The sequence below is a fragment of the Gossypium hirsutum genome, chromosome A08 (assembly GCF_007990345.1).
Source record: "Gossypium hirsutum isolate 1008001.06 chromosome A08, Gossypium_hirsutum_v2.1, whole genome shotgun sequence".
Lineage (NCBI taxonomy): Eukaryota > Viridiplantae > Streptophyta > Magnoliopsida > Malvales > Malvaceae > Gossypium > Gossypium hirsutum.
Window position 1 is genome coordinate 36,602,699 of NC_053431.1, and position 20,880 is coordinate 36,623,578.

The following is a 20,880-nucleotide window of genomic DNA, read 5'->3' on the forward strand; positions in this document are numbered from 1 at the left end:
CTCATAATCACATAGTTCCTAGTGACATGTCACTCGTATCCTAATCTATTTCTAAGGTTCAAACCAAATTTTCTTGATGTCACATCTTCGTCAAACTCGTTCACAATGCCATTCTCATTGACCATATTATCGTTCATACACTTATTATAACAATTAAACGTAGAAATTCATACATAATAAAGTATTAAAACATGATACAACATTGCATTATTTACACATGAACTTACGTTGGAACAAAAATAGTAAAAATGGGTCTAATCTTTATACACCTTGTTTTTCCCCCGATCAAGGTCTGTTCCTTATTTTTCTTGCTTTATAATACCAAATTTAGCTTATTTAATACACACACTATTCAATTTAGTCCATAACTCATACTTTGACAAAATAACCTTTTTACCCCTAACTTTTCACATATTTACAACATAGTCCCTAGGCTCATAAAATGAAATGTGTCCATTTTCTTTGTCACCCAAGCCTAGCCGAACCTGCAACACCCCTTACACATATCCAAAGCCGGGACAGGGTTCGAGGCATTATCGAACTTTAATACAAACACACATACAAAACTAGGCCATAAAATTTTCATTCAAATCATTTTCATTCATACATATGCAATTTTTCCCTTATATGGGCCTACGAGGCCCCAAACAAACATCGAAGGTGGTTTAGGACTAAATCGATAACTTCAGAAAACTTTAGGATAACTTAAAACTATTTTCTACTTTGGGGAGTCACACGCCTGTGTGGCTTGGGACACGCCCGGGCCCTCAGCCTGTGTAACTCTCTGACTATTACGTCATCAACTGAATAAGGTCACACCGCCAAGTAACACGCTCGTGTGCTTAGGCCGTGTGGTGAATTAAATTCCAAAAGTTAAGTGCAGACTTCACACGGCCTAGGCACACGCCCATGTCCTAAAGCCGTGTCCTTCACACGGTTGAGACACACGGTCGTGTCTCTACTCGTGTGTTTACTATTGGGCATTCTGTTTTGCATAATTAAGGTGCAAGGGAGACACGGCTAGGTCACTCGCCCATGGGGCAGACTGTGTGTCAAACACATGCCCCTGTGTCTAATCGTGTGGACAATTTCTAGGCGATTTTCCAAGCCATTTGTCACCCTTAAACACTCACATACTTACACTCCTTTCATGGCATGCAATGTAACACCCTATACCTGTAACCTACACCAGGGAGGAGTACAAGGCATTACCTAACTTGATCTCATGCATACAACCAATCTCAAGTCACCAAGACTCGATTCAAACTTAAAACTTTTTCAATATCTACCTTAAACTTCTTATTATGGGCTTATGAGCCTCAAATCGACCGTTGAAAACTATTCGGGACTATGTCGGGTCTTTAAACCAACTACAATAATTTTGTCCTTAAAACAGGGCACATGCTCGTGTGAAAGGGCAACAGGCCCGTGTGACCAACTTGACATGGTCGTGCTGATGGCCTGTATGGCTCACACGGCCTAAGCACCCTGGGACACACCTGTGTCCCGCACCCATGTAATATTCATTTCTAATTCACACTTACAGGGGTTTTCACAAGTCCAGACACACGCCCGTGTCATTGGCCCATGTCCCTCACACAAACACGACACGCCTGTGTCCTAGCCCATGTGCAAAAACATGGACATTCTGTTTCTAACGTCAGCATGCTCATAATGTCACACGGACAAGGCAAATGCTCGTGTGCTGGGTCGTGTCCTTCACACAGCTGAGACACACGACCGTGTCTCTACCCGTGTGTTTATTACCATGCATACTGACTTGAAATTTTTACGTGCAGGGAACACATGACTGAAAAACACGCCCATGGGGCTGACTGTGTGTCACACATGGTCTAGACACATGCCCGTGTGTCTACCCGTGTGGACAAAATGAGGCTATTTACCAAGCCTCTTTGCCACCCTTACAAACACCTATTTATATAAGATCAACCAAGTTCAATACCAACATAATATGCATAACCAAAACAACCATAACCATTAGGAATTTGCATCATCACATTGAATAATAATTAGCATTAGCCAACATTCATGCCTTATACAAAATGCGTATCATAATCACATATGAGGTCAACACATTTTGGCTATTTAACAAAATGCTAAACAAAAGACTCGAGCCCCTATACATGCCTGTAAACAAAACAATTAAACTAACTATAGCAAGGTATTGAGTGATAGTGTGATCAAAGCTTTTGATGTTACTGGATCCCCGACGCTAGCTTTGCAGCACTATAAGGAAAGAAAAGAAAGGAAGGTAAGCATGTCAGCTTACTCAGTACATATATGCAAATAAAGTGTAATTAAAAGAAAACATATTTATCAAACGATAAATTGACATGCATAAAAGATTTGAGTTACTTAGACTTCTCAATCTTATTCTTCATTTCATTCATATATGCTTAAAGACATCTCATCATAGACTCAGGCTTTACCCATGAGTTCAGTCTATGTGCCTCATCAAATTTTCACCAAATAAATCTTTGCATTACCGGTTGAACACTCAGAATAAATAGGAATATGTAGGGAATTTTCATATAAATTCCATATAGATAGTTAGGGATACCTTATACTATGATGTGCTCACATTTGAGCTACTCACGGGCCTTTTTATCAAGTAAAGACCCGGACCCCATGGCTATTATGTAATGTTCGCTCATTGAGCCACTCACGGGCTTGTGCACAAAGCCAGTACCCGGACCCACGTTACCTATAAAATTCATCTCATGAACTCAGACTCAACTCATGAGTTCAAACCATATAATTTTCATGACATACCCCTTCGTATCCTATTCTATATCCAGGGTTCAACAGGATTTCATGTTTAACCGAATAGTATCACATTTACTTGCAACGTATTATACTTGAATAAAATGTCATTTACACATTCATGGCAACAGCTTAAACTTTAGATACATAACCACAATAAGCTAATTGCACATGTATATCATCGAGGTATTTTTAAGTAAGTTTTGTTAACACATTATTTACATATGTACTTACCTCGATACAAAATGATGAAGACGAGCTTAATCCTTGTAAACTTTATTCTTATCCCAATCAAGACCCGAATCATGTTTCTTTTGATCTAAATTAATAAAATTCATTTATTTCATCAACACATTGATTTATACACTGAAATTTCATAATTGGGCAAAATGACTATTTTGTCCTTAGACTTTTAGAAAATGACCATTTTACCCCTATGCTCAAAAATCAAATTTTATTGGACTTTTTTTATATAATAAGCCTAATCGAACCCTTTTTACTCTTATAGAAATCCAAAATTTCCACTATTTCACACATTTATCATCTATTTTACAACTTATACAAAATAGTCCCTAATAGGGTTTTTATGAGAAATCCCTTCACAAAAGTTGTTTATTACCCATCTAAGACTCATATTCTTCCATAAAATTTCATTTATCAACACACATGCTTTCATGGTAAAACCCTAGACTCTTATCCTTGTCTATCTTGCAAAACAGTCCCCTCATTTGAAAGCTCATGCTTCAAGGGGTCCAAAAATGTAAAAATCATTAAGAGAACTCATGAGAATCACTTACTTGCAAAGACTTAGAGTTGTTGAAATTTTAATGCTCAAAACCCCTCTAATGGTTGAAAATTTCGGTGGTAGGAGAAGAGAATGAAAGGATGAAGTCATCTTGTCTTATTTTATTCAATTAAGTCACCAAACCACCTAAACTTTTGACTTTTTGGCCAAATTGTTCCCTATGGCCGACCAAGCGGCTAGGAAAGGGTCTAATTGCCCTTCAAAAACCTCCAAATTAAGGTTCATAGAAATTTAACACCTTTAGCTAACAATTTAAGACTTTGTACTTTATACGATTTAGTCATTTTTCACAATTAAGCAAGCAATCGCTAAAATTAATTCACCAAAATTTTCATGTACTTATCTAATCATGCTACAATACATAAAATAAAATAATATAAAATAATTTTCTCGACCTCAGGTTAATGGTTCCAAAACTAGTGTTCTGGCTAGCCCCAAAGTCGGGCTGTTACATGCAACATGGCACATTTGATTACTCAAGCATTCACATTCATGGTTAAATTATAACTTGGTAATGTCAACATATCACCTATTCAAACTATTATGCTTTCATATGGCATTCCACACCAATTTCATATTTGGATTTCATCTTCGCTAACCTACTTTCAAGTTACATATTTGCGCCACGTTTATTGTCTTACACAGTAATCATATTTCATATACCAAACATACATGCCATCTATCACACTCATTAAACATAAGTAACCATAACCACGTTAAAGCATAAGCATGTTTACATGCATGTACCAATAATTAGGGTTACAACCCAAATAATCAATATGAGCCACCTCTCTTGGCCATATACAAAATAATCATAATACTTTCATGAGCCAACTCATTTGGCTAATCAATATGACACAAAACAAAAACACCAAGTCCCTATACATGCCATACTCAAAATGATGAGACTAGCTATGCCCAAGTATTCAATTGATAGTGTTTGATAGTGTGATCGAGTCTCTGATGTCTTCCAATCCCCGAGCTAGCTTGGCGACACTATAAGAAAATGAAAGGAAGGGGGTAAGCATTAAAGATTAGTAAGTTCACATGTAAATAAAATGCAACTTAAACAAGTATTAATCATACATTTAGCATAGTGAACATAATCTTGCAGATTATCAAATCTCTTAAACTTATTCTTCATATATATATTCTTACCACAAATTCATCATATCTCATGTCATTCTCATTAGTTCGATGTACATATGTCATTCTCATTAGTTCGATGTACATACCTGTGCCACTTGCACATAATAACTTACTTTCTCGTCTTTGACATATTCATCAAGATTACTCATTGAACTTCCTTTAGAACTACCCGTTGAACTCTTGGAATATTATCGGATACATCAAAATCTCACACCTAAGTGCCTCAGATGTAGCCAACGGTACCTCATATCACATATCACATGTTGCTCGCTGTCAAGCTACTCACAGGTCTATTCACACAGGCTGTCAGGTATCCGTAACACATGTTGAACTATCCCGCCATCAGTAATATATGTGAGACCAGTACCCGGATCCCAAGACATGTGTCACATATATCATGAACTCAGACCATAACTCAATGAGTTCAGATGCCACATATATCATGAACTCAGACCACAACTCAATGAGTTCAGATCACAATAATTCCTAATGACATGCCACTTGTATCCTAAACTATTCCTAAGATTCAAACGGGAATCTTTGATACCACATTTCTGTCAAACTTGCTCGGAACGTCGAGTTCAATACTCATAGCAGCAATCACATATTCATGGAATTGTAAAGCGTAATTCATAATACAATTTAGGCAAAAAACACATGATACAACATCACATTAAATATGTATGTACTTATCGTACATGCAATATTAAATCATTTAAAGTATGGTAAATGTTGCATTATTTGCAAATGAACTTACCTCGGTACAAAATGATAGAAACGAGCCTAATCCTCATAAACCTTATTTTCCCCATAATCAAGACCTGAATCACGTTTTTCTTGATCTATATTGCCAAATTTAACTTGTTCAATACACACATTATTCATATCGACCCATAACACATACTTTGGTAAAATTACCTTTTTACCCTTAACTTTTCACTTATTTACACTTTAGATCCTAAGCTCGTAAAATGAAACGCATGCCTTTTCTTTGTTACCCAAGCCTAGCTGATTCATATTCTAACTCATATCAGCCCATATTTCTCATTAAACCACATTTCTACTACCTATTCTTTTATCTTTTACAAATAAGTCCTTTTTAGGTATTTTTACTAAAAATCACTTAGTAAAAGATGTTTATCCTACCTCAGAAATTCATATTCCTCCATTAAACATCAAAATACAACCATGTCACACATGGGTCAAATTTCATACATGAACCCTAGCTCAAAATAATGGTAGAAATAGCTATATTGGTTGATAACAACTTCAAAAATGTAAGGAATGTTAAAAATGGGACTTGGAAGCACTTACAATCAAGCTTGAAATGTTGAAAACCCTAGCTATGGAGCCCTTGCAAATTTCAGCTAAGGTGGGAGAAGATGGACAAGATTTTTGCTTGATTTTTCCCTTTTTATTCTTTTATTAACCAAATGACAAAAATGCCCTTAAGGTCTTTCTTTCAAATTTTTCCTATTCATGCCCATTTTTGTCCAAAATTTTAGAACTTGGTCAAATTTATATTTAAGGACCTCTAATTAATAATCCAATGCAATTTCATGCTTGAAGTGTAACACCCCGATTTAGACCCTATTCGAAACGGTGGTTTTGGGACCACAAATCCAAGTCAAAAAAATATTTAAAAATTGTTTTCTGTGTTTATTAAGTGTGAAATTTTTGTGATTTAATTTTATCATTTGAGTGTCCGATTTAATAAAAGGGCTTAATCGTGTAAAATGAAAATTTAGTGGTTAAATATGTAGGGGCTGAATTGAACTTATCTTATTATGCAATTATGCCATTGAATATAGGAGTGGACAGTTTTCGACATGTTTGATATTGTTTTCTAATTAAATTTTAAAGGTTAAATATGTAAAATAGTAAATAATATATATGATATATTATAACATAAATTAAAAGCCATAAGTGTTCATATTCTTGCATGACCGAATATAAAGTAAAGAAAAAGAAATAAAGCTTCCATAGGTTCGGCCATTGTTGATAGCTTAATCAAGGTATGTAACTAGCTCAGTTTTTTTATATTTTTTTATGTTTTTTAGATTGTTGCCATGTTATCTACAAAGTCCATGCTTAAATTTTTGATTTTGATGAATGTTTGAGCTTTGTGATGTTAGTTGATGAAATATGAAAGATATGTTTTGGATTAATATGTTTTGCATTGGAATTTTTGATGATTTTGAGTAATTAGGACTAAATTGCAAAAATAATAAATTGAGGGACTAAAATGTGAAATAAATGAAATATATGTACTTGTATGAACATAAGGAAGATTCGACCTAAGCATGGTTTAGTTTTGCATGTTTTGTGTTTTGTGCAATTTGGACTAAATTGTAAAAAGTGTAAAATGTCAGGGGTAAAATGGTAATTTTCCCATTTATGTGTTTTTGGACTAGATTGAGTGAAACTATGTTTGAATGAGTTTAATTTGAGTATGTTTAGATTAAGAACCAAAGAAATCAGATTTGGATCGGGGGAAAACTAAAGTTGTCGAATAGTAGTCCTGTTCCGATTTTCATCGCTGAGGTAAGTTTATAAGCAAATAAATGTTATTTATTTTAAATAAATACGAGTTTATTATGCTGAAATGAATTATGTGAAGTGTATATGCTGTTAGTCGAATGTGAATATGTAGGGAATTATGTTTACGAATTCAATCTGACTGAGTTACAGCATCCGAAAGTCCTGTACGAACCTTAGGAATAGCTAGGATACATATGTCATCACATAGGATTCAATATGTGTTTCCATGTAAGAGCACATCTGGAACATTGGCATCGATATATGTGGTTACATGTAAGACCATGTCAGGGACATCGACATCGTATTTGATTCGTGTAAGACCTTGTCTGGAACAGTGGCATCAATATGAGATAGCATGTAAGACCACGTCTTGGACATTGGCATTGTTCGATATATGTGATTATCTGAGTATCCTATTCAATTCTGAATGGTTCAATGGGCAATGATAAGTTGTGTTCGAAGGTGTAAAACAAGCTAAAACGATTAGGTATGAGTTAGTTGATCACTTGTTTGAAGTTAAGGTAGGTTGGCCATTTAATATGTTATGCTAATTTTACAAGTTATTAATGTGAGCATATGTATATTTGAGTAGTATATTCGACCATATATTATGAATATGTATTTAATGTTATATTTTGATTCATGAATACAAGTGTACGAGATTAAATGTACTTTGTTAATATATTTATGTACATTCAGTTCCAATTAAGTTTATATGTGAAAGTATATGATATACATGAAATTGTAAGTTTGAGATTTAATCGGATTATGATAGTATAGTTTGGTTTGGTTAAATGGGTTGATTACGTTTTGAGATGCTTATTTGCTTATGACTTACTAAACTATGATAGCTTAGTGTGTGTACATGTTTGCTTCTGTTTTATAGATTTTGGAGTCAAGTTACGAGCTCGGGGATCGTTAGCAAAGTCTATCACACTATCAACTATTTTCGATACTTTATAAGTTGAATTTGAACTTATGGCATGTATAGGCTAGCATTTGTGTTAGTTTATTTTGATTGAGTATTTATATAAAGCCATGCGAATATGGCTAAGTATAATGTTTAAGTTAAATAAAATTTTAGTTTTGGTATATATATATGTGAGTGAGGTGTTTGATATATATGTTAATGGTTGTATAATTATGGTTATGGTTTAAGTCTAGTTTGAAATATAAAACATGCTATATGCGTATGATATATTTGGTATATTGAAGATGATATAGTCATGTGGGTTGATAGGATTAAAAAGGTGAAAAGTTTATATATATGTAAATGACCATGTTTTGAAGTGTGGATATTCGGTTGTGGAATGGAATAGATATAGATATAAGTTTATTATTTTTGTTCATTAATTATATATGAAATGTTAAGCATAATGAATAGTTAGTGAAATGAGTATGTTTAGATTAGCAAACAAGGTGAATAAATTTTCGGTGGATGTAAAATAATTAGGGGTATTACATAAAGCTTCTAAAACACAAGTTTTACAACTTATTCAATTTTGTCCTTAAAGTCAAATTGGACACTTTAGGCATAGAAATTTCTTAATGAAAATTCACACAACATGCAATCATATCATAGATCATCAAATAATCATAAAATAATTATTTTTATTTCGGATTTGTGGTCTCAAAATAACTATTTCGAATAGACCCTAATTCGGGATGTTACATCTCTCCCCCCTTTAGGGATTTTCATCCCTGAAAATCTTACAGGTAAAAAGGTTTGGGTATTGTTTCCTCATGGTTTCCTCGGGCTCCAATGTAGCCTCTTCATCCCCATGTCTTTGCCATACCACTTTCACCAAGGCAATGCTTTTGTTTCTCAATTGTTTAACTTATCGGACCAGAATCTTAACTGGTTTGTCCCCATAAGTCATATCCGGTCGAATCTCAACATCTATCGGTGAAATCACAATGAATGATCTGATCTATATCGGCGCAACATAGACACATGAAATACATCATGAATCTTCTCCAACCTTGATGGTAAAGCCAACCGATAGGCAACCGACCCTATTCTCTCGGTGATCTCATACAGTCCTATAAAACGAGGACTCAACTTGCCCTTCTTGCCAAATCTCAAAACCTTTTTCCATTAAAACACTTTCAAAAATACCTTATGACCTATTTGATATTCAATTTCTTTCTGCTTCAAATCTACATAGGATTTCTGTCTATCCAAATGGGTTTCAGATAATCACGAATTACTTTCACTTTCTTTTCGGTTTTTTTGACTAGATCAACTCCTTGAATCTGATTTTCTCTGAGCTTGGTCCAATACAAAGGTGTTAAGCACTTACGTCCGTATAATGCCTCATAAGGCGCCCATTTGAAACTCGACAGATAACTGTTGTTGTAGGCAAACTCCACCAACAATAAGTACTTTTCTCAACTACCTTAGAATTCCAATACAAAACATCGGAGCATGTCTTCCAAGATCTGAATTACTTGCTCAAACTGTCCATCAGTCTATGGATGAAAAGTAGTGTTAAAATTCAGCTTTGTACCCAAAGCTTCTTGTAACTTTTTCAAAAATTGTGAAGTGAACCTCGGATCTCTATCTGAGACAATCGATATAGGTACACCATGAAGTCTAACAATTTCACCAATGTACAATTCATCTAACTTATCAAGTGAGTAATTGGTATGCACTAGAATAAAATGAGCCGATTTAGTTAGTCTATCGACAATAACTGTAACACCCCTAACCCGCACCCGATGATGGAATAGGGTTACAAGGCATTACCAGACAATACATCTCATTCCAATACATTTATAGAATCATAAACAAAATTCATTCACAATGTCCCTTACGAGGCCCTACATGTAATAGCTCGGTTTAGACCCTAGTCAGAATAGTGGTTTCGTGACAACAAATCTAAATTAGAAAAAATATTTTAATATTATTTTTCGTGCTTATATTATGTGAATTAATATGTGTGAAAGTTTCGTATAAAATTTTGATCATTTGTGTGCCTGATTTTGATAAAAGGACTTAATTGCGTAAAATGAAAAAGTAACATGCTATTAGTTAAAAGTGCCTAATTACTATGGCTTATTAATGTGAAGTCCTTATGTTGTGAATATACCATGAATAGTGAATATTGACATGAATAGCCATATATTATGTGATTTTTAAATGATATTAAATAAGGTTATTTAAGTAATTTGTTAATTAAATGATAGTTAAAATAAAACAAAACCAAATGTTCATCTTTATTCATCCTTTTTGACCGAAACTAAGAAAAGAAATAAGGGTTTGGAAAGCTTTCATGCATTCGGCACTTGTGTGGCTTATTAGGTATGTGTTTTTGATTGGTTTTTGATAATTTTTATGTTTTTGTAATGTTGTCAAGTGTTTTATGAAGCCCATGTCTCAATTTAAGAAATTGATGAAGATTTTGAGTTGAGCCATTGATGAAATTGTGAGTTTTGTGATGTTAATTGATGAAAAATGAAAGACATGTGTTAGATTAATATGTTTTATATTTGAAATTTTGATAAATTTAAGTAATTTGGGCTAAATTGTTAAAATGAGATCTTAAGGGACTAAAATGTGAAATAAATGAAATATATGGGCTTATATGGGATAGAGGAAAATTCAGCCTAGCATGTGTAATATGAAATTTTGTGTATTTTGTGATTTTATGAATTAGGGACTAAAATGTTAAAAAGTGAAAATGTGAGGGCTAATTTTTAAAATGCCTTAAATATGTGCATATGGATTAAATTGAATGATTTGTTGAATAAAAGAGTTAAATTTGAATGTGTATAGATCAAGAACCAAAGAAAACGAAATTAGATTGAGGAAAGTAGAAAGTAGTTGAATAGCCGTTCGTTTCAATTTATTCCTGTACGAGGTCAGTCGATATACAAATAAATGTGTTTGAATTGAATTATTATTGCTTATATGTTAATGAATAGTGATGAATGGCTATTTGAGTTGAAAATGAGAAATCCAAGAAAGTTCCGATAATGTGAAGACGTCCGGAAAGTCCCGTACGAACCATAGAAATAGTTAGGATACATATGTCATGACATAGGATTCCAATGTGTGATTTCGTGTAAGACCACGTCTAGGACGTTGGCATCGATTCGAGATTTATGTGTAAGACCATGTCTGGGACATCAACATCGTATTTGATTTCGTGTAAGATCGTGTCTAGGACAGTGGCAATGATATTTGATTACATGTAAGACAACGTCTGGGACGTTGGCATTGTACGAGCTTTCCGAGCTATCCATGTATCCTATTTGATTCTGTACGATTCAACAGGTATTCGAGAAACGAATAACTATGTGATTGTGTATCCAATTTAGGTACATTTGAAATGTATATTATGTTTGAGAATGAAAGGTAAGTATATGCACATTTGTGGACATATGATATATTTATGAATTATTATGAGAATGAAATGTGTTATATGTAAGTGAATTATGATCAAATGAGCTATATGAGACATATTAATATGTGATTGTATTTTGCCATAAGCTATATGAATGAATTGGTTTAGAAATGTGTTATGAGATAAGTTTATTTGTATATGGCTTACTAAGCTTTTGAAATCTTAATTTGTGTGTATTTACAATTGTTTTGTAGATATCGAAGCTATCGAGAGTTCAGGGATCGTCTAGGATCATCACCACACTATCAAACTCTATTTTGGTACCTTTTGAAAATGTGAATATTGAAGTATGACATGTATAAGCAATAAGTATTTGAATATGATTTTTGAAGTGTATATCATGGCATGTGATATGGGTAGATTAAAGTTGCTATTTGGTGTGGTTTTTGGTAAATAAGTTGAGTTAAGAAATGGTATGTGTTGATGTGCATAAGTGGACTAGTGAGAAACAGTCAATTTGGTAAGTTAGTTATGTGAATTAGTTATGGAAATGGTATGATTTTGATATGATAGTGATACGAAAAATTAGGATAATGACATGTATGAATGAATGAGTTTGGTATGTGATTTTGGTATTATTTGGTTTGGATAATAATAATGAAATTGATTGGTGACATAGTGGATTGAATTATGCATGTTTGAGAATGGTTTTGGTTGCTATTTGGTCATGAATTGTGCTTTGATTTTGGATTTGTAGGGATGACTATTAAGGGTGGCAAATTGGCTTTGCAAATAGTCTATTTTTGTCCACACGGGCAGAGACACGGGCGTGTTTCTCAGTCGTGTGTGACACACGATTATGTTGTAACAGCCCGATTTAGACCCTAATCGGAATGGTGGTTACGGGACCATGAATATGAGTCAGAAAAATATTTAAAAATTATTTTCTGTGTTTATTTTGTGTGAATTTATATCTGTGAAATTTTCATAATTTAATTTTGTCGTGTAGTTGTCCGATTAAATAAAAGAACTTAATCGCGTAAAATAAAAATTTAGTGGTTAAAAGTGAAAGTGCCTAATTATTGTTGTCTTTATTAGTGGAGGTACTTATAATGCAAATAAACCTTTGAAATTTTGCATGGACACATTCGGTAAGGAGTGGGTGAATTATAAATAGTTTATATTAAGGTTAAATTAGTAACTTATGAAATAAAATGTTATAATATAAGATATATTATAAAATAATAAGACAAAACATAATGTGTTTATATTTCCTCACTGCCGAATATCAAAATAATCAAAGAAAAGAAAAGAAACCTAGGTTCAGCCATATTCAAGCTTAATCAAGGTATGTATCTAACTCGATTTTTGATAATTTCTACGTTTTTGAGATCGTTGCTTAGTAACCTTCAAAACCCATGCTTTAATTTTTGATTTTGATGAATATTTTGAGTTGTGCCATTGTTGATAGCTTGTGATTTTTGTTGTTTGATGATGAAATATGAAATATATGTTTTAGATTAACATATCTTGTATTGGAGTTTTTGATGATTTTGAGTAATTAGGACTTAATTACAAAAAATAATAATTTGAGGGACTAAAATGTAAAATAAATGAAATATATGGGCTTGCTTGTATGAACACTAGGAATATTCGGCCAAACATGGGTACCTTAAAATTTTGCATATTTTGTGTTTTGTGCAATAGGGATTAAATTGTAAAAATTGTAAATGTCAGGGGTAAAATGGTAATTTGCCCATTTATGTGTTTTTGGACTAAATTGAATGAAAATATAGTTGAATGAGCTTAATTTGAGTATGTTTAGATCAAGAACCAAAGAAATCAAATTTGGACCCGGGAAAAATTAAAGTTGTCGACTAGTAGCCCCGTCCTATTTCACGAAGCCCGAGGTAAGTTTATAAGCAAATAGACGTGTTAAATTGTAGTTAAATGTAAATATTATATGCTATTTTGTAATGTAAAAATATACGTAAGCTATAGCCGAATATACTTAAGCTTGATTATCACATTTCCGAATTAGTTTTCACTGAGTTACGTCGTCCGTAAGCCCCAAATGAACCTTAGGAATAGTTAGGATATGTATCTAATGACATAGGATTCTGATAAGTGTGTGCGAGTAAGACCATGGCATTGATATGTGACTTCGATAAGTGTTTACGAGTAAGACCTTGTCTGGGACAGCGGCATCGATTTGCGACGACATGTAAGACCACGTCTGGGACGTTGGCATTGTACGATTTATGTGATTATCCGAGATTCTTATCCAATTCCGAATGGTTCATCGAGCAAAGATAAGTCGAATTCGAATATGTAAACTAAGCTAAATTGCCAGGTATGAGTTAGCTTGATGTATGTTAAAGTTAAGTTAAGTGTGTTTGGCCTATTGCACATTATTGAATGAGATTTAATTTTATGCAAATGTGTTTATGTGTATTCGGCCAAATGACTAATATATGTGTACATAAGACTATATTATAACCTATTAGTTTATATATTTACGAGCATATGAATTAGATATTTAATGAATATTCAGTCTTGAGGGTTGGATAATAATTTGTTAAGTTTTGGCTATAAAAGCACTCAGTTATAGTGATAATGAAATTGTATATACATGTATATGATTTATGTGTATGTAACATTAATTCATAGGCGCCTAAATTTAATGTGAATTGATTTAATAATCCAGTTTAATTTAGTTAAGTTGAATTAGCCATTGAGTTGTTTATTTGCTTATGACTTACTAAGCTTTGGTAGCTTACTCTTTGTGTTATGTTTACTCTGTTTTATAGATTTTGAAGTCAAGCTACAAGCTCGGGAATCGTCAGTCAAGTTCATCACACTATCTACTGCTTTGGTACCATAAGCTAAACTTAAAATTATCGCATGTAATAGCTGGTTTTGAAGTTGGTTATTTTGGGAATGAATGTATATTCAAGCTATGCAAAAATGGCTAAATGGTTAAGTTGGTTCTGGAATATGTCTTGGTTGTGATAATTTCTCCACTTGAATTCGGTTTTGTATGTGCAAGGTATGAGCTTAACAGGGCTTATATGTTGTGAATGAATGAACTTTAGTTAAGCTGTTGTGTGATATGTGCGTTAAAATAGTTGATGGCTTAGGTAGTATCTATAGGTGATTCGGTCATGGTTTTGCATGAGTATAAAAAAATATATATATGGAAATAGTTATTATGTTTTATTAAGGTGCTATTATATGTATTGGAAATGGGGATTGGGTTGATTTTGTTACATGTATTATAAGTTATGTTCGGCTATGATGATATATTAAAGTATAATTAATCCGTTTTGATGGTATTATATAAGAAATGAAGTGAGTTGGTTTATAACCTTGTAATTGTTTCAAATAGAAATAAATTGTAAATCATATAGGATAGGAACAAACTTCATGATGATGTCACAGATAGGAAATTGGTGGTACAAGTTATATATATTTTATACTGTTACTTGTGAATGTTTACCTATTTATTTTTACATATGATATAAAATGACTAAATTTAAAAGTTATATTAATTTATGCAAATGATTAGAGTTAACTCTTCTGACTTGACCGAATGAATAATTATATACTTATGTATTTAATTGATGGGATTATATTTATTTCTGTAATGTTTTATGACTCTATTTTAGCGTCAGATACGAGTTAACGGTGTTACATTTTATTTGTATCAGAGCTACGATTTAGTCGGTTCTAGGACTAACGTAGCATGTGTGAGTTTAGCTATACATGCCATAATAATATACAGTGATAGTGTGATGACTTCTGACATTTGAAATGTGTTTTCATATAGTAAATGGATCCCGACAGAGCTGTAGATGATGATGTCGAGAGTGTAGCGCCTGTTCCCGTGCAAGGGACACTGCAGGCTGATTCTCGACCGACTTCTAGTAATCCAGAAAGTGAGGCTAAACAAGCCTTTTTTCAAATGATGAATGACTGGTTCATTCAATATATCCGGACTAACTCGGCTGCACAACAACCTCCACGCCCAATTAATCCATCTTCCATGCCTGCTGTACCTCAAGTAAGTGATCCGTTGCGATTGAATAGACCACCTGTCAATAAAATTAGAAAACATAAAGCTGAAGAGTTTAAAGCCACTGATGATGATGATGCGGAGCGGGCTAAGTTCTGGCTAGATAATACCATCCGTGTGTTTGATGAGTTATCCTGTACCCCATATGAGTGTTTGAAATGTGCCATATCTTTATTTCAAGACACAACATATCACTGGTGGAATACCCTAGTATCAGTAGTTCCGAGAGAGCAGGTGACCTGGGAATTCTTTCAGACTGAGTTTCATAAGAAATATATCATTTAGAGATTTATAGATCAGAAGTGTAAAGAATTTCTGGAGCTGAAACAGGGTCGCATGACAATGACGGAGTATGAGCGAAAATTTGTGAGACTCAGCCGGTATGCCCGAGAGTGTGTTTCTACTGAAGCCATAATGTGTAAAAGATTTGAAGATGGGTTGAATGAAGATATCAAATTGTTAGTTGGCATACTTGAGATAAAAGAGTTTGTGGTACTTGTTGAACGAGCCTGCAAAGCTGAAGAGCTTGGGAAAGAGAAAAGAAAAGCTGACTTTGAAGTTAGAGATGCACGCAAAAGAACACTCAGTAAGTCATTCTAGTCGGCATCAAAGAAGTCCCGAGATGATTTCAGTTGTTCAAAATCCACTTCGGGTTATTCTCAACGAGATTAGAACAGACCACCTATGAGTTCGAAAGCTACCTCGATAGCCAGTATGGGTAATGTCAGATCTAATCAACCTAAGTGTGAGCATTGTGGTAAACGACATCCTAGCAGTTTCAGATTACATGTTCGGGCCTGTTTTAAATGTGGGTCAATGAAGCATTACATTTGAGATTGCCCAAGGTTAGCTGAAGAAAATCCAGTGCAGAACTCGAGATCAGGTAATACTGCGGCTCGAGGTAGACCACAGAGAAATGTAAGTAATGCGAGTGGCAGTCAGAGAGGAAATAAAAATACAACAGTTAGATCTGAGGCCCGTGCACCTGCCAGACACACGGCTTAGACATGTCTTAGGTACACGGGCGTGTCTAATGTCGTGTGAGGCACACGGCCTATTCATACGGGTGTGTGACCTCTATAACTTTGAAAATTTGTTATGTTTCTGAGAAATTTTGTATGTGCTCAGTTTAGTCCCGATCCCTTCCTAAAGTATGTTTAAGGTTTCAATGACCTAAGAAAGACACTTTGAAATGATGTTTGACTGATGCTATGATGTGTGGATGATATTTGTGAATTGATTATTAAATGTTCCGATATGTCCGGTAATGCCTCATAACTTTAGTCAGGCAACAGATACAGGTTAGGGGTGTTACATTTGGTTGGTACTAGAGCTACAGTTTAGTCGATTCTAGGACTAACATAGCTTATATGTGTCTAGCTATACATGCAATATTTATAAACTGTGATAGTGTGATGAATCTTGACAGTTAAAAATGTGTTTTTTATATAGTAAATGGATCTCGATCGAGTAGCAGCTGACGATGTTGAAAGTAATGCACCCACTCCCGCTCAAGGGGCAGTGCAATCTGATTCTAGACTTTCGAGTAGCCATGAGTGAGAGGCTAAGCAAGCCTTTTACTAGATGATGAATGATTGGTTCACTTAGTAAATGAGAGCTAATCTGGCTACTCCACAACCTTCACCCCCGTCTAATCTTTCACAAGTCCCTGTCATGGAACAAGTTAATTCGATTTAGTTGAATAAGCCTCTGGTTGATAAAATTAGAAAATATGGGGCTGAAGAGTTTAGTGGTAGTACAGATGATGATGCTGAGAGAGCTGAGTTTTGGGTCGAGAATACAATACTAGTGTTTGATGAGTTGTCATGTACTCTTGATGAATGTCTTAAATGTGCTGTTTCACTTTCGAGAGATACGGTTCATTGGTGGAAAACGTTGATATCAGTGGTTCCGAAAGAACGAGTCACTTGGAAGTTCTTTTAGACTGAGCTTAGAAAGAAGTACATCAGTTAAAGATTCATCGATTAGAAACGCAAAGAGTTTCTTAAGTTAAAACAAGGCCGTATGTCTGTTACGAAATATGAGCAAGAATTTATGAGATTGAGACAGTATGCACGAGAATATGTCTCAAAATAAATAATTATGTGCAAGAGATTCGAGGATGGCTTGAATGAAGACATCAAATTTTTAGTCGGGATTTCGGAAATAAAAGGGTTTGTTGTGCTTGTTGAACGAGCATGTAAAGCTGAAGAACTTGGGAAAGAGAAAAGAAAAGCCAATTCATAAGTTAGAGAGGTGCGAAAAAGATCATCAAATAAGTCATTTCAGTCAACATCAAAGAAATTCCTAGATGATTATAGTTGTTCAAAGGCTAATGTGGGACGTTCGAGTAGAGATCGTATTAGATCACATTCGAGCTTCAGAGCTCCAGCTACTTCTGTTGCAAGTGTTGCAAATGTCGATCCGATCGACCCGAGTGTAGACATTGTGGTAAAAGACATCCTAGAAGTTGTAGATTGAATGACTGAGCTTGCTTTAGATGTGGATCCTTAGATCACTTTATCCGTGAATGTCCGAAGTCTATAGAGCAAGAGATTGTGCAAAATTTGAGGCCGAGTGGTAATACAGCTCGAGGTAGACCACCCAGAAACATGGGTAATGTGAGTGGCACTTAGAGAATGACTAAAGACACCGCTATTAGAGCTGAGGGTCGAGCACCTGCTAGAGCTTATGCTATTCGCGCTCACGAGGAAGCTTCGTCTCCAGATGTTATTAATAGTACTTTCACTCTCTATGATACTAGTGTTGTTCCATTGATTGATCCTGGATCAACTAACTTTGCCTGTAGAGTCTATTGAATTCGTAATTAGAGTATCAAACCCCTTAGGCAAAAATGTTCTAGTTGATAAAGTGTGCAAGAATTGTCCATTGAAGTTTCGAGATATCTATTTTCTGGCTGATCTGATGCTATTACCTTGTGATGAATTTGATATAATTCTAGGCATGGATTGGCTAAATTTGCATGATGCTATTGTGAATTGCAAACAGAAAACTATTGATTTGAGATGCAAGAATGATGAAATATTCTGAATTTAATCTAGTGACTTAAATGGGTTACCCATCGTGATATCTTCGATGAAAGCTTTGAAAAGTGTGAAAAAGGGTTGTGAAGCCTACTTTGCTTATGTGATCGATTCGAAAGTGACAAAAAAGAAAATTGAATCAGTGCCTGTTGTCTATTAATTCTCTAATGTGTTTTCCGAAGAAATTCCGGGATTACCTCCGATTCGTGAGGTTGAATTTGGCATTGAATTAGTGCCAGGGACTACTCCGATTTCGATAGCTCCGTAAAGAATGGCTTCAATTGAGTTAAAAGAATTAAAGTCTCAGTTGCAAGAGTTAATCGATAGAGGATTCACAAGACCGAGTTTCTCACCTTGGGGTGCTCCTGTTCTGTTTGTGAAAAAGAAAGACGACATGATGAGAATGTGCATTGATTATTGTCAGTTGAACAAAGTGACTATGAAGAACAAATATCCTCTGCCCAAAATTGATGATTTGTTTGATCAGTTGAAAGGAGCTACTGTACTTTCAAAGATAGATCTGAGATCGGGCTATTATCAGTTGAGAGTAAAGGATTCAGACATTCCAAAAACTGCTTTCTGAATGAGGTACGAACACTATGAGTTTTTAGTTATGCCTTTCAGATTAACGAATCCACCTGTTGCTTTTATGGATTTGATGAACAAAATTTTCAGACCATATTTAGATCAATTTGTTGTCATATTCATTGATGAAATTTTGATTGATTCGCGTGATGAAATTGAGCATGCTAAGCATTTGAAAGTAGTGCTATACACTTTGTGATATAAGCAGTTGTATGCGAAGTTTAGCAAACGTGAATTCTGGTTGCGAGAAGTTGATTTTCTGGGACATATTGTGTCAGCATCTGGTATCCGAGTTGATTCGAGCAAGATTTCAGCTATTTTGGATTGGAAGCCTCCGAGAAATGTTTCTGAAGTCCGCAGTTTTCTGAGACTTGCTGGTTATTACCGACGGTTCGTAAAAGGCATTTCTATGATTGTGAATCCTTGACGAAATTGCTTCAGAAAGATGTGAAATTTGAATGGTCTGAAAAGTGTCAAAAAAGATTTGATCAGTTAAAAGCCTTATTGACTGAAGCTCTAGTGTTAGTCCAACCAGAATCGGGTAAAGAATTTGTGATTTATAGTGATGCATAGTTGAATGATTTAGGTTGTGTTTTTATGCAAGAAGACAAAGCTATAGCCTATGCTTCGAGATAGTTAAAGCCGCATGAAAAGAATTATCCGACACACGACCTTGAATTAGCTGCGATTGTGTTCGCTTTGAAGATTTGGCGTCACTATCTATTTGGTAAGAAATGTCACGTGTTTTCAGATCATAAAATCCTGAAATATCTGATGACTTAGAAAGATTTGAATCTATGACAAAGAAGATGGCTAGAACTGTTAAAAGACTACGAGCTTGTTATTGATTATCATCCAAGAAAAGCAAATGTTGTAGCTGATGCTTTGAGTCAGAAATCATTGTTCGCATTACATGCGATGAATACTCATTTAGTTCTATCTGATGATAGTTCTATATTAGCTGAATTGAAAGTGAGACCGTTATTTATTCAGTAGATTTACGAAGCTTAGAAGGTTGATAATGAGATTATAGCAAAACGAGCTCAGTGTGATTTGGATTCTGATTCTGATTATCGAATTGATTATGATGATTGTCTAAGATTTCGAGATTGTATTTGTGTTCCAAGAAATCTAGAATTGATTTAGATGATTTTGAACGAAGCTCACAATAGCCTTTTATCTTTTCATCTGGGAAAGAAGAAAATGTATAATGATTTGAAACAGTTATATTAGTGGCCTGGAATGAAAAAAGATATTTCTGACTTTGTTTCGAAATGTGCAATCTGTTAGCAAGTTAAAGCTGAGCATTAGGTGCCATCCGATTTGTTACAACCGATTATGATTCCGGAGTGGAAATGGGATAAAATAACGATGGATTTTGTTTCGGGTTTACATCTATCTCCAAGAAAGAAGGATGCAATATGGGTTATAGTTGGTAGATTGACGAAATCAGCTCATTTCATTCCGGTTCGAACAGATTACTCGCTTGATAAATTAGCAAAGTTATACATTTCCAAAATTGTGATATTGCACGGGGTGCCACCGTCT